The sequence below is a fragment of the Tamandua tetradactyla genome, chromosome 1 (assembly GCF_023851605.1).
Source record: "Tamandua tetradactyla isolate mTamTet1 chromosome 1, mTamTet1.pri, whole genome shotgun sequence".
Classification (NCBI taxonomy): Eukaryota; Metazoa; Chordata; class Mammalia; order Pilosa; family Myrmecophagidae; genus Tamandua; species Tamandua tetradactyla.
The window spans coordinates 6115508-6126215 of record NC_135327.1 but is presented as its reverse complement, the minus strand read 5'-3'; positions in this window follow the sequence as shown (position 1 = coordinate 6126215).

Sequence of the window (10708 nt, the reverse complement as noted above, 5' to 3'; positions counted from 1 at the left end):
CCCCCCACCCCAGAATCTCTGCCCCTCCCTCCACCCCCACTCCCTGCTTTCTGCCTTGCTCCCTCGCCGCCTCCTTTCCTCATCTCCCAGCTCCTCCATCTCACCCTTGTTCTCTTTTCAACAATTATTATTGTTTTGGCTAATTATAAATAAGTCATACTTGTGCAGTGCAACCCCCCCCCAAGCAATAAACAGGAGAATAAGACCAGACCACCTTCCCAGCTCTGCCAGACACAGGGTGCAGTCCTTTCAGACTTGTTTCTTATGCCAAAAATATTTTTTAAACTTGGGCTATTATAATATACACTTGTTTTGTAAGCAGCCTTCTTTGCTTAGCAGTATACGGCAGACATCTCTCCGTGCCAATAAATATAGATCTGCAACATGCTTCTTAATTGCCACATGGGATTCCACTGTAAGGCCGATCCATGTAAAGACTCCGTTAACCACAGACGTTTAGGAGGTTTCCTTGCCTCTCCATTGTCCCACCCGCCTCCTGGTGCCCTCTACACTTTTCCCCTTTCTCTCCACCCCTCCCCTCCCACCTCCCTTTTTCCCTTCATGTCTGTCTCCCCTCTCCTCCAGTCCTGACCCCCAGCTTTCTCACTTCCCGTCCCCTGCCCTTCTGGTATTTCCCCGCCCACCCTTCCCTCCAAGCTCTCCCACCTGCGGGGGCTGGGGGCGGGGCTGGGGGTGTTTAACACTCGCCCCCATGTCAGCCACGTGCAAACTCATTACTGAGCCTGGGCCCCAAGTGAGGCAGGCGGGAGCCAGGGCAGCAGCGAGGGGCCTAATTGAATGTAACTAATTATTCACTCCCTTGAATGGGCCTGGGAGGGACAGAATTACTCACTCTGAACTGGGGAGACAGGGAATTGGCCGGCTGGCAAACAAATCCCGGGGCCTGTGGAGCTGGCTCTCCTTGGAATACTAATTGGGGAAGGAGTGATGGGCTGAAATTCTCGCCAGAGCTGCCTCGCACCATCCCCTGCCCCCATCTGGAAAGTTGGGTTCAGGAGGAGAAATGGACCCTCCTAGGAACCTAATTGGAGGCTCCTTTCCCTCCTTGCCAGATCCCAACCTGGACCCCAGGAAAGGGGGGCGGGGGAGAGACAAGAAATGCTCGGGGAAGGTGGGAGGCTAATGTGTAACCTGGGGAGAGGCAGGAGGGCTGAGTGGGGGTTGGGGGTGAGAAGCAGCCCGGGGCTGACTCCTGGAGGCCCCCAGTCTGCTCCAAGGCCCAGTGGGTTGGCAGGCTCCCCACATGAGGTTCAGAGAGGGGAGGCAACTCATCCAAGGTCACACAGCTGGAGCTGGAAGCGCAGGGGTCTCGGACTGACTAGCCACAAGCCTGAGTTCCTCACCCCTAGAATCACCTAGGCCTCATCCCAGACCAATCAAATATCATTTCCTTGGGGCAGGGGTGTGAGGGTGGTAGTCCGAGCCCCAGGATTGCTTTTAACACCCCCCCCCCCCACCATCACCACCCTGCCTGGGGAGTCTAAATCTCACCCAGGCCTGAGCAGCCTGTTTAGACCCCAGGCCTCTCTGTGAGTGCCAGTCTGCTCCTACTTTACACTGTTTGCGGCATCCACCCCCTTTGCCTTCTGGCCTCTCACCCCACCCATCCCCTAGTGACCTCCCAGTTTTGTTTTAACTGTGACTCTGGTTTCCTGACACCCAGGAGCGTGGAGGTTAGGGAGAGGAGGGCCTGTCTGGAATAGGATAATGGAAGTGACCTGAATTGGGGGTGTGGGGGTACGAGGTATGGGCACCGATGGCGAGGGAGGGCGGGAAGAGGACCCCAATTCACGTCCTTGGCAAAAGGGCCCTGTGGGCCTGGGGACCCTGGGCTGCACCATTCTGAGCAGCTCCTGGAGGGCGGAGGTGGAGAGGTGCGTGCTTGGCAGTGTGCAGGTGTGTGCATGTGCAATTGGGGGAGTGGTAGGTGTGAGTGACATCACAATCCTGATTCCAGCTACCATTTATGTGCCATTTTATACTTGATCCTGACCACAACCCTCAGAGGGAGTATACTTTACCTTGCGGCTGAGCGGGGTGAGGCTCAGAGAGGTTGAGTAAGCGGCCCAAGGCCACACAGCACAGCCAGTATCCAATTTCTGGCTCTTGAGTCCAAATCCCATATGTCTGCCTCTTATGCGACTTTGATTCTGCTGTTGTGTTTGTGATCTCTTCTTTGGCAGGTGTTCGTGTGGGCGTGCTACTATTCTGCGTGTGTGCATACTGGTTTGATGTGCGTGCAAGTGTGCACGTGTGTGAGTGTGTGTACTCCCTCCTAGAAGCAGCTAGCTGTCGGCAAGCCTCCTGCTCCCGGCCAGCACAATGCCTCCCGCTGACTAGTGAGAGGAGAGAGGAGGGGCAGGCGCCCCTGCTTCTGGACCCCTCTTCCCCCAGCTCCAGCGCTCAGCCAGCGGGACAGCCGCCCCGTCGGTGGGGCTGGGGCGGGGAGGGCGGGCTGTCCTGCCAGGCCAGTGACAAGCAGCCTTGTTGGTAACAAAAGTGGAGAGAGATCCCTCCCCAGCTCTAGGGCAGGGGAATTCCCCTTTGTGCAGCCTTCTCCCTCCCCCCACCCCCGCCCCCAAGGAAAGGCGGCAGGGAGAGATGGACGGTCGCCCATGTCACACTCTCCGCCCTCCGTGTGGGGAGCTTCATGGAGGGACAGCAAATTTATGAGCCCAACACCGATTCCCCAATCACCTCGCCGGCCAATCCATCTTTCTGGAGCCAGGGATGAAATGAAATTATCGTGAAATAAATCTGTACAGATGATGGAGAGACTGGTGGGGGGAGGTTGGGGGGGTGAATGGGTGGGAGAGGGGCCAGCAAGGTGTGTGAGCTGCAGAGAAAGCTGGGGCTCAGCTTGCAGGGCTATTGCCAACCCCCCTTGGCTGAGACCAGGAGAGGGGACATCCCTGGCGCCCTCTCTAAGGTCTTGCGGGGAGGTTTAGGGCTCTATTTAAAGGCTGGACAGGGGGTGGGGGAGGGCAAGTGAGTCCAGGAGGAGAGGCTGGAGGGACAGAGCCAGGGTCAAGGCCAAGGGCCTGGCGTTTTATTTTCAAATATTTAATGACCTCCCTGTAATCCTGGACAGGAACCATCAGAAGGGCCAAGGGAGGGCAGGGCCCTGAGGCCCCCCGTAGTGCCAGGTGTTAACTCTTTAATTCCTGGGAATGAGGAGGGAACCAGGGGAGGGTCCAGTACACCAGGGCTGCTTGTGGGGACCGAGGGCAGCAGCTGTTCACCCTTGGGTGTGGAACAGTTCAGTATTTTGATGACCCGGGCCACAGGGCTGTGTGTCCTCGGATTGGGGACAGAGCACCCTGGCTGGCCCTTAGGCCAGGGGATGGGGGGAAGGGCCCTGAACTGGGGGGCTGGGCAGTGCACTCAACAAGCCTGCAGGGTGAGAGCCTGCCCCCCACCTAAGTCGCTCTCGGGGGGGGGGGGGGGGGGCCACCCCCCCGAACACCAAGATGCCACTGGAAACCAGGTGGCTCCTGCTGGGGTCTCCGGGCAGGGCAGGTTCCAGGCAGCTGTCCTTGGCCACCCCATCTTGTTGTCAGCCCCCCTTCTCCGTTTCTTCCCAGGAGGGGTCACAGTGGCTTTGGGGGATGATAAAGGCAGGCAGCCCAACTCTGAGCACCCACGGACGGTGCTGTGTGGACAGGGACCTCGGGGTGGCAGGGGGCGTGTGTCGAGAGCAGCCCTGAGGCTCGCGGTGGGGAGGGCAGACCAGGCAGTGCTGGCCGAGAGCCATGGGCATCAACCTACCTGCCCCATCCTAGGAATTAAGAAAAGGGGGTGCAGGGGCAGAGGGTTGGGGGTGGGGTTGCAGTAGCCAGACTGGGGTGCCTATGGGCCTCCTGGACTGTGTATATGTGTGTGTGTGTGTGTGTGTGTGTGCTGCTGCGTGCTGTGGATTTGTGGGTTTTTGTTTCCAAAGGAGTATGTGTGTGTGTTTCCCTGGTTAATGCAGATGTCCTTTGAAGTAACCTGTGAGCTCTATGGCTGTTGCTCCTGGGTGTTGGTTCTCCTTTTTAGTGGGGCGTGTGTGTGCGCGTGCGTGTGCTTTATTAGGATGAATATGTGTGTGTCTGTTTCTTGATTGTGGGGGCGTGTGCACACCCACAGGCTCCTCGGTGGTTTTGTTCACGCCCCACCAGCCCTCAGGAGCCTGTGGGCCCCGCCAGCCTGATGAACAGATGGACAGGGGCAGGTGGGCAGGGCAGCAGGTAGGGCCGGCACCCAGGAGGAGGCCTGGGCCCAGCCAGGCCCTGGAGGTGGGAGGGTCTGGGCCTGGCGGGGAACAAAGGGGCAATCAGTGGTGAGGCAGCAAGCAGCTGATTGAGGAAGAGGAATTAGCAGGAAACCTCCTGGGGCCCTGCAGGGGGCGGTGGGTGGCCCCTGCAACCTGATTAGGAGGGAGCAGGTGCAGCGGGGTGCACCTGAGCTGCAGGGGGCGGCGGGGGGGGGGGGGGAGCCCGGGGATGGGATGAGATCAAACCACAGTAGGGCCTGAGGCTGCGGCCCTCGAGGGACAGGAGCGAGGGGTCCTCGGGACGGAGGTGACAGCTGTACCGAGCAGAAAGCCCCCTCCTGCCAGCAGCTCGCTGCGGGCCTGGCCACGGGCTGTGCGCCAGCCACAGTCCTGACAGCGACATCGCCTGTCATCAGCCAGGCTAGCAGATGAGGCAATGGGGGCCCAGAGAGGACAGTGACTTGCTCAAGGCCACACAGCTACTAACCCTGGTCTGCTTCTCTTCTCCTCGTTTCTCGTTCCTTCCAGCCTGCCAGTCCCCAGGCCTCTGCTCCCTCACCAGTGGGGAGAAGCTACAGGAAGACACATGGCAGATATAGAAAAAAAGGGTTTCATAAATCAACTTGACCAACAAAGTAGACTGACCTGCGAGGTGGTGAAATGCCTATCACTGGAGGTTTGTAAGGAATGAGTCAAGGAAGAAGGGGTTTCTTGTTGGATAGGAGGTTGGGCCACATTTCCTCTATCACTGTAATATAGACTCAAGTCAGAGTCCCTGGGTTAGAATCCCAGCTCACTGTTCACACACTGTGCAACCTTGGACAAATTGCTAGACCTCTCTGTGCATCAGTTTTCTCATATGTAAATGGACAGGTATGAAGATTCAATGGGTAATACAGGTAAAGTGGTTAGAAAAGTGCCTGGCACATAGTAAGCATTCAAGAAGTTCTAGCCTTGTGTGTCAAGTGGGGCAGAGAGGGAACTGATGAGGGTTTAGAGGGCCCCAGAGAGAGCAGAGGGAAGAGGTGGGACATGGGATGAGCAGAAAAGCAGGCGTTTGGCTGTGACTGAGGAGTCACAGTGAAGGGTCAGGGTGATCTCCTAAAACTCTCTAGGTTTTGCCTCCTCAGACCTCCCCACCTCTCACTGGGACCATTCCAGCAGCCTCCTCCCTGCTTCTTCTCCCCTGGCCATTCTCCAGGCTCGTTAATTTGACCATGTCATGCCCCTCTTCCACAGCCTTCCATGACTCCCCTTTGCCTCTAGGAGTGGCTCAAAGTTTGCCATTATACCCTGTAGGTTTGGGAATAACTTCAAGTACTACAAGATACCCTTACTAAATAATCTGGAGTAATCTTGGGAACTTTCCAGCTCTCTTTCAATGCCAACGAGAACATCTCCGTCTGGTGCTGGTTTGCCTTTCACTCCTCTGGCCAAAGGAAGATCAGACCCAGTCTCAGAGCTAACCAGCAAACACCCGGGTCTCGTTAGAACTCAGCAGCACCGCTTTACTTTAAAACTTGACATCTCCAACAATTCCCTTCTCGAACCATCTTCTCTCTTGGCTCCTCAACCCCACACTTTCTTGTTTGCCATCCTGCTTCACTGGCTGTCCTTCCCAGTCTCCTTTTTTGGCTTTTCCTTTGGGGCTGGCCCTAAATGCTGGTGCGCTTTTGGGTCCTGCTTTGGGCTCTATCTTGCCTCGGGTCTTCCCCAGTCCTGTGGTTTCAAACACCATTCAGTGACTCCCAGATGCGCCCCTCCAGGCTCAGATCAATTTCTGCTGCCTTCCTAACCCATCCCTCTGCCTGTCCAGCAGATCTGTCTAATCCAAAAGTCCAAAATGGAGCTTCGAGCTCCCCCCCCACCCACTCTGTTCCTTCCTGCCTCGTTTCGTAGATGGTAAAATCATCCCTCCACCCCGCATCCCAAGCCACTCATCCAGGAGGTCTCCTCGATTCCTCTTTCTCCCTCGCCTTCCTCATCCAATCCATCACCATGCCTGTCAACTCTGCCTGCAAAACATTTTCCAAAAATAGCCACTTCTCTCCATTTCCTACCCCCCTGGTCTGAGCCCTCATCATCTCTCACCTGCACTGGTCTCCCTGGATCCTCCAGCAGTCCATGTGCCAGACAGAAGCTGGAGGGTCTTTTAAAAACATTAATCAGATTGTGTCACTCCCCTGCTTAAAACTCTTAGAGGGCATTCCCTAAGCGTTTGCTATAATCTGAACTCTCCGTTCTGATTTACAAGGCCTTGCTTGGGCGAGTTACTGTCCTTTTCTCCCACTCCCTCCATGCATTTCTCCCCCTCGCCCACTCGGCTCCAACCACACTGCCCTTCTTTTGTACCCTTAGTTCCCCTTATTCCTTCTACCAGAATCCTATCCTCCTTGATCTCTGCAGGCTCGTACCTTCTCATCCTTTAGCCGTCCACCTGTGGGTCACCTCCTGAGAGAGGCCTTCCCGACCATCCCATCATAAAATAGCCCCCAGGAACTATGCACCCCCCCTTCCTAGCTCTCTGCAGAGCATGTCCCAGTCTGTGACATTTTTATTTGCTTCCTTTGTTTGATTTTTCCCTGACGAATTATGTGCCCCATGTACACAGGAACTTCACCTGTCTTTTCATGGCTGCAGTCCCTGTGCCAAGAACTGTGCCCAGGACATAAAGGATCATTAAGTATCTTTGACTGAATTAATGATTTGTATTTATTTTACAATTCCCTTTGACTTATGACATAGGTAATAACTGTCTTTTTCCATTTCAGGCAACGATACAAGTTTCCATTTTTAAAATAGAGTGGAAAATCTGATAAGGGACTTGCATCCATAGTATGTAAAGAACACTTGCAACTTGAAAAAAAGAGACAAATGACCCAATTAAAGCATTGACAAAGGATTTGAATAGATATTTCTCTAAAGGAGACGTACAAATGGCTAATAAGGACATGAAAAAAGTGCCCAACGTCAGTAGTTACTAGGCAGACACGAATAAAAACCGCAGTGCGATACCACTACATGCATATTAGAATGACTAAAATTAAAAAGACAGAAATTAACAAGTGTTGGAAAAAATGGAGAGAAACCGGAATCCCCATACATTGCTGATGGGATTGTAAAATGAAGCAATCGCTTTGGAAAATAGTTTGCAAGAGCCTCAAAAGTTAAACTTAGAATTACTGTCACCCAGCAATTTCACTCCTAGGTATATAGCGAAGAGACCAAAAATATAACTGCACAAAAACTTTGAACACAAATATTGATAGCAGCACTATTCATAATAACCAAAAGGTAGAAACAACTCAAACATCTACCAACTGATGAATGGATAAACAAAACGTGGTCTATCAAAGGACTATTATTTGGCAATAAAAAGTAATGAGGTTTGACACAATGTGACAATATGGATGAACCCTGAAAACTATGCCATTTATATGAAATGTCCAGAATAGGCAAATCCTTAGAAACAAAGTTCGTTAGTAGCTCCCAGGAGCCGGGGGGAAGAGGGGAATGGGCAGTGACTGCTAATGGGGATGGAATTTCTTTTTGGGGTGATGGGGATGTTCTGAGATTAGGTTGCGGGGATAGTCGCACGACTCTGCAAATAGACTAAACTCCGCTGAAGTGTGTATCCTAAAAGGGTGAAATTTATGGTATGTGAACGAGATGTCAACAAAGCTGCTATTAAAAAGCAAAGTGAAAACAGTGATCCTTTGAAGACAAAAGGCAACAACAGTCACATTCATGGAGGGGAATGTCAACGCCTGAAGTCGGCTCATCAGGATAAACTCGAAACTTGAAGGCCTGTGTTTACCTCTAGCCCTTCCCCTTTCTTTCCTATGCCACGTTGGCCCTCTCCCCGTTCTGGAAACACCTAGGAAACTTCCAAGCCATCACGTCCTTGTGAAGTTTGGTCCCTGCCCGGTATGATGCCCTGTCTCCTTTTCTCCACCTGGTTTACTTCTATTCTGTCAGCGTTGGTGGGATTGATGGGTGGTGGGGCGTGTGCCAGCTGCTGTGCCTGTACTGGGGGGCAGTGTGGATGAGCAGGACAGATGGGTCTGGACCCTCAGCAGGACCCCAGACAGGATGGGGGAGGACAGATGACTATCCAGCAACAGCCAAACCAGGAGCAGAGTCCTGTGGTGTGGGGAGCACCATGGTTGTGGGGAGTAGGGGTGTGGGGAGCACCAGGGCTGTGAGGAGCACTAGGGCTGTGGGAAGCACTAAAGTGTGGGGAGCACTAGAGTGTAGGGAGTGCTAGGTCTGTGGGAGCACTTGATTGTGGGGAGTACTGAGGTGTGGGGAGCACTGAGGTGCGGGGAGCACTGAGGTGCGGGGAGCACTAGACTGAGGGGAGACTAGGGCTGTGAGGAGCAGTGGAGCTGTGGGGAGCAGTGGGGTGGGGGGAGCGCTGGGGCTGTGGGGAGCACCAGGGATGTCACATTGGGACGTTATTATAAAACCATGGATTCATCTTTGTGTGCAAGCCCTGGCATGGAGCTTGGCCTACACACTGCCTAACAACTATGGAAAGAATGAATGAGCAAATACCTTGCCCAATGAATGACCAATTCCCGAAGGGCAGAGATATATGTCCCTGGTGCCCAACACATGGCCTGGCATACAGCAAACATTCAGTAAGTATTTGTTGGACTGAACAAGTCCTGTCCGGCTGGGGCACCCTGGCAGACCTGCCGTGGGAGCTAAAACAAGCGCATCCCGGCTTCTTGGCAGGCAGGAAGAGAAGATGTCCAGCTGTCCTCAGGGTCACAGGCAGCGTGGACAGGATCAACCTGCAGGAGCAGGGTGGCCAGGGAAACCTGGACACCAAAGACCTGCCTGGCGCACCGTCCCCTAGGCCCCGCCCTCCTTTGGCAACTGGCAGGCAGCTCCGCCAATGAGGTGGGGGCGCAGCTGGGGGTGGTGGTCATGGCGGGCTGGAACAGATGGTGGGAGACAAGGAAACCCCTATGTTCTCCTCCATCTGCTACATTTAATTGACTTCTTGCAGAAAGTAAAAAAAAAAAGAAGAAGAAGAAAAAAAAAGCAACACAAAAAAAACAAATGCTAATTAAAAGGCCCTCTGATTAGATAGACAAATATTTACCAATTATGCCTGACCCTGCCTGTCCCTTTTATGTCTACAAACTCCCCCATCAGCAACATGGCCACATAACACCCAGCTGGTGGCTCTTGCAGCAATTGCTCTCCTGGGGCTCAGACTGGCTGCAGGCAAAAAAGGGTAGGAGGGATGTAAAGGCTGACAAATAGTCACTCAACAAACACTCCTGAAGCCTAATGCATGTTCAGGCTTTGTGCTAAGGTCTAGAAGCCAGAGTGGGATTTCCACAGACAATTCTTCCATGGAACGTTGATAAGAGTCCCCAGGAAAGGGGTCAAGTTGGGGACCCCTGGCTCAGGGCCATGACTCCCCAAAAGAAAGGGCAGATTTTATCTTTGCACCATTGACTGTTGGCTTGCCAGGCTGGATCTGTGGGGTTGTACCTGCATAGAGGGGGTGCCTTTTTCTAACTCACATGTAATGGGCTGAGGGCCACCCTACAGATCCCCAAGGACTTGTGGAATGGTGGGGGAGAAAAGGTTGACTTCGATGAGTAAACACTCATTGAACAAACATTTATTGAGCAGGTAATATTTGCCAAGCACCGTGTTGGGTACTGGAGGAAAAGGTAGATGCATATGACCTATTTCCTACCCCTAGGAGTCCAGTCTATTTGGAAGAGATGGATATCCTTTTTTCCTTCCTTTCCTGCTTTCCCAGTGATATGGAGAAATCTCTTAGCTGGGCGGTAACGACGGCTCTGGATTCACACCACCTGCGGTCAAGTCTGGGCTCTCCCACCTACTGGCTGTTTGAACCCGGGCAAACCCCTGAACCTGGCTGTGCCTCAGCCTTCCTCTCTGCAAATTGGAGATAATAATGGCTAACGCATCTCAGAGTTATAATAATGGTTAAGTGAGCTAATGCAGGTGACTTACATCTGCCACATAGTAAGTGCTCAATAAACATTAGTATCATAATTCTTTCTGAGTACCAGCTGTGTGCCAGGCCTGGTCCTTAGAGGAGGCAGAGCTGTAACAGCCCAGCTCTCTCTCCCTTCAGACCTCACGGTATGGAACACACACACATACACACAGAAATCCATCAACATGCACAGGCTCACACACTCAGGGCAGCACTGAAAACAATTTGTGATGGCAGGGTGTGGTTCTCGAGTGAGTATGGGTTTAGAAGTCAGAAGAGTTGGAGTTGTCTTAAGCCCAGAATGGGGACATGGAACAAATATCTGTTAAGGCAGTGAGTTCTCTGTCACTGGAGGTATGCAAGCCAAAGATGAGGCTGTCACAGAGAGGATCTGAGCATTGGGAGAAAGGGAGGCAAATTCCATCAGGCAGCCACTGGTT